Source organism: Palaemon carinicauda, chromosome 3 (genome assembly GCF_036898095.1).
Source record: "Palaemon carinicauda isolate YSFRI2023 chromosome 3, ASM3689809v2, whole genome shotgun sequence".
NCBI classification, from domain to species: domain Eukaryota; kingdom Metazoa; phylum Arthropoda; class Malacostraca; order Decapoda; family Palaemonidae; genus Palaemon; species Palaemon carinicauda.
In genome coordinates this window covers 87,030,167-87,035,166 of record NC_090727.1, presented here as the reverse complement: position 1 = coordinate 87,035,166, position 5,000 = coordinate 87,030,167, and positions in this window count along the sequence as shown.

Below are 5,000 nucleotides of genomic sequence, written 5' to 3'. Positions count from 1 at the left end.
TCTCGCTAGATCAGCAAGGTATGCAGACATATCCTAGCCAGACTGGCAACATGCCGGATATACTGCTATATAGGTTATACAGATAGCCAGTATATCTCAGTATAGAATATACTGTAGATAGAAAACTACTATATTTCTTATACTAGTGATTATTTCCAATATATATTGGATATCCAATTCGGGCAATTGCTGAGCCTAATCCTATATTGAATGAATATGATTTCTTCAATATCCTGATTAGAAATCAGTTTAGGATTATCCTGCAATATTAAATACTTCAGGCAAGAGTAATACACTCCTATCCCGTAAAGGGTACAACCCCTTTTTCTTTGAGTCTCCCTGATCGGGAAACTCTATGTTTTAATATAGTAGGAAGATTACAGCAAATGACCCGAGTAGGATGTACAATTATATGTCTTTATTTTCCTGTTTCATCTAGTGCTATATGGACCCTACTGTCATATGTTGCCTTGTAGGCAGCATAATTATAAGACTGCTTTACATAGGTACAGTAGTCGATATTTTGCAATTTAGACTTTTGCAATTTAGAAACTACAGTACCATGATACAGTAGTATTTCCTTACTTACCTTGGGTATCCTTCAGTGAGTTTTCTGCTGATACCGCTTATATATTGAAGGAATAATTTCTTCAATAGTCTGATTTGAAATCAGTCATCCTGACCCCACAGTACTAACTATTTTGGGATAGTTAATTGATACTTCTCTACCCCTAATGGTAAAAAACCCTTCTACTTGGATTTTCTCACAGAGAAAGCTCTATGTAAGCTAATACCGAGGGGAGGTAGCAGAATTTGCTCGCGGAGGTATACAGGTATGTATCTCCTACTATCCCTTTATAGCTTCTATCCTAAGCTATTCTGTTGTAGATGACATTTACATGTTGATTATTAGGGTAATCCATTGTATACTCATTTGGTTTTCCTTTATTTACAGAAGGAACACCAGATACCTTGTACGGCAGTCCGCTGCAGAGCCAAGGGTAAGGACTTTTACGGTCATAATACTTGCAGGTTGCATGCCCCCTGCAAAATTATTTCCGGATCCCTACATTATTGGAACCCACAGGGTTGCAATATATGTTGGACATTGATGTCTGAAGGTTTTGATAATCCCAAGTCTACAGAGACTAAGGATATGGTGTAGTATAAGTTACGTAACTGGGTGAGAGGCTTCCAAAAGATCTCTCCAGGACCTTTCCTACCTAATGATAGGATGCGTAAGCTATTATTTCCAGAACTAAGTGAGAAGGCAGAAGAGAAATATGTTGTGTCGGACTTTCCTCCGCCTCTGCCGGCTAAAGAGCCATTGATGTCAACATCTTCGTCTTTTACTCCTCTATTGGATAATGTGGTACAATTATGTATCCAACTGAAGAATCAGATAGAGAGCTTTAGTAAACAAAGCAAAAAGCAGGAAGTAAAACACAAGATAGAACCTCGTAAAGCTCCTCTTGTTGCTTCCCACGGGTCAGTTAAACGACCCATGAATCAAGACCTTCCTTCATGCTCCATAACCAATCCCTGGAGGATTGCAGAGCAGATGTCGATTTCAAATGGCAATCTCTTCATATCAGAGAAAATAGGTACTGTTCCTTTGGACAAAATCCAATTTTGGCCAAGCTTTGAGGCTTTCCCTAATTGTTGGGTTCGACTGAGGTTCGAACCAAAGACAAGAAGAGGAACGGAACAAAAGGAGGTCATGATTCTTGACCATGATAAGGCACAGACTATCCTTTCAGGTAATCTGAAGAAGACGGGTTATTCAGAGACGATGGTATTCTCACTGAATAACATACACCCTTCCTTTCTTGCTCCTGCTTCACTCTCCTTCCCCTTTATGGGGAAGGCATTTACTTCCGTTATTGAAGCTGTAGAGGCAGGCGAGTTATGTCCCACACTCGATGAGTGCAAGCCTTTGTCCCCAGCTTTTCCCGGACAGGAAAAGGATTGGAAGGAAGTCCATTTGACATTTTCAGTAGGAAAATTAGACAAGGATGTCGCAAGTCGACAATTCAATGTATGTCTCCCTAAATTGTCCGATTTGCTCTTGTTTAATGAACACGAGTCAAAGGAGAGACTGCTGACATCCCTTTCTCTACAAAACTACATAGAGTTGTGTTCAACCTACGAAAACACCCCAGACATGCTCATGGTCTTAGCCAAAATGCATATGGCTACCTTTGTAAAGGACCTTTACGCCTTTGTGAAGGCTAGGAGAGCATGTAGAGAGTTTGTGTTTGCTGATGCAACAGTGAAACACGAAACAAGGAAGCTAATATCTTCCAACATCTGGGGTAAAGACCTCTTCCCACAAGAGGTCATTAAGGAAGTAATTAAGAATGCCACCATGGAAAACATAAGTCTTCCCCAAAAATTGGGCATTCCCTCAAAGAGAAAATCTTCTGTGGTTGTGGGTCCCCAACCTAAAAAGAAGATCGAAAATACTGGAAATATCCGGGCTGCTCAACAATAGCCCATTATTCTAGTGACCAAGATGCTACAGGCAGATGGTCAAAAGCCTAAGCCTACTGACAGTTCGAAGCATAAAGACGCTTCGGCTAGGAGGAACATTCCCTCAGGATCGTAGGACCTTCGATCCTTCGGTCCAGAGCCTATTCAAGATGAGCCATTGATGGGAAACAGAAATGTCCCTACTATTATCTCCTTACCTTCTCCTACAGTTCAAAACCCTCCCGGAGAAGTATACCTGAGAGCTATAGAGCATACAGGTAGTAAGGAAGCTACGGCTCATCGAGTTCCAGGGAAGGCTATCTTGTGTTCACGAGAAGGACTCAAGAAATCTCCGAGTCATTCTGAACCTGTCGCCACGCAACAAGTTCATAATAAACGGCAAGTTCAGAATGTTAATCCTTCTGAACATATGGACCTTATTCCAACTAAGGGTGTTCGTAATCTTGTCAGACCTGAAAGGTGTCCTCTGGAACCTTCCAGTCAACCACCCCCCTTCCTCCTGCCTAGGATTCATGTCACGGAGAGTAACATTCATCCTAGAATAGATACGTATCAGACTCACAGTTCTAAGTATCTTCATAGAGATGACCCGGTTCCTGGGACATCACAGATGCAAGATATGCTTCTAGAAGTCTCAACTTTCTCCAGTTCTATGGTTTCTATGGCTAAAAAACCATCGAAGCCCTCAGTCACATCAACTCTCTTTTCCCTCGGGAATTTAAAAGGAGCTCGCGAGGTCTGTCAAGAGATTCAGCTAATCGATCAGATTCCCAAAATGCCAACAAGGAAAAGTGCTAAACTTTCCCCAGTTTGCAATAGTGACAGACCTAGTGCAAAGAGCACATCGGAAAGATGTATTAAGAGCCTGGAGAAAACACGCATCAAACGCTGGAAGAGATAAAAAAAGACTGAGATCGGTCTCTCTTTAATCGCTTCTTTAACAAAAGTTAAAACACGAAAGTCCCAGGACTCTGCTGGTCCTTTTATGGGCGGGGAAGCCCCCTCCACACAGTTCACACTCCCTACGTCTGAGCTGGTACACCGAAGCGATAATAAGACGTCACAATCGAACGTCTTGTACAGTCTTAGTGAAGTTACCCATCCTTTTCCTAAAGGGATGGCACCTAACAGCAGTTCATTTACATCTTATCCACGATGTGACGGTGGATACTCTATCACGATCCAAGGCGATAGAGTTGGAATGGTCCATGGAGGCAGACATATTCCCTCCCAAATGGGATCAAGTCCCGGAACTGCAGTTCGACCTCTTCATCACGAGCGTCTTCAAGAAATTACCTCGCTAAATAGCCCCATACGAGGATCCTCTAATGGGGCTGATAGACTAGATGAGGCCGGTCCTAGCTCCGATCCTAGGTATATTTCCGAAGGTTCAGAAATTAACTGCCTTCGGTTTATCACAGAGAACCCAAACCCTTCATTTCATTAATTTCTTGCTCTAGCGGTTAGAAAAAGGTTTGGGATCTCAGAAGGAAATATAGAATTCTTAGAAGAATACAAGGCTAAGTCTACTAGAAGACAATATGAGTCTTCCTGGAAGAAGTGGGTGGAGTTTGTTAAATCAAAAGGACCGAAAGAAATTTCTATGAACTTCTGTCTGTCCTTCTTTGTCCACCTTCATAGCCAGGGGTTGGCGGCCAATACGATAAATACATGCAAATCGGCCTTGACTAGACCTCTCCTATATGCCTGCCAAGTGGATCTGGCAAATGAAATCTTTAACAAGATTCCGAAAGCATGTGCTAGACTACAGGCCTGCAGCACCACCAAAGCCCATCTCTTGGTCTTTGGACAAGGTCGTACATTATGGCTCATCGGTGAACAATGAAGATTGTTCTCTTAAGGATCCAACCCAAAAGGTTATTTTCCTGTTCGCAATAGCCTCTGGGGCTAGAGTTAGTAAAATAGTGGCTCTATCGAGAGATGAGGGCCACATTCAGTTCACAGATTTAGGAGAATTCAATCTCTTCCCTGATCTATCATTTCTTGCTAAAAACGAGCTACCCACTAAGAGGTGGGGTCCCTGGAGAATCTGTCCTCTGAAGGAAGATGTCTCTCTATGTCCTGTAGAGTGTATAAAGGTCTATCTTCGTAGAGCTTCAGACTTCAGGGGAGGACAGCTCTTAAGAGGAGAAACTTCGGGATCAAATTTATATCTAAATCAACTAAGGGCAAAGCTCACCTACTTTATTCGTAGAGTGTATCCGGACAGTACTCACGCAGGTCATGATCCGAGAAAGATTGCTTCATCACTGAACTTCATTCAGTACATGTTCTTTGAGCGTCTTCGTTCATACACTGGATGGAAATAATCCAGAGTGTTTTACAAACACTACGCAAAACAAGTGCATGAACTGGAACACTTTGTAGTGGCGGCAGGTAGTGTAATAAAACCTGCCCCCTAATTTTTGTGATACACTATTTTTGGTTTGGGTCCTCACTTGTCCTCGGACATGCTCTGGATAGGAATCATCCAGGCTGTTCTACAA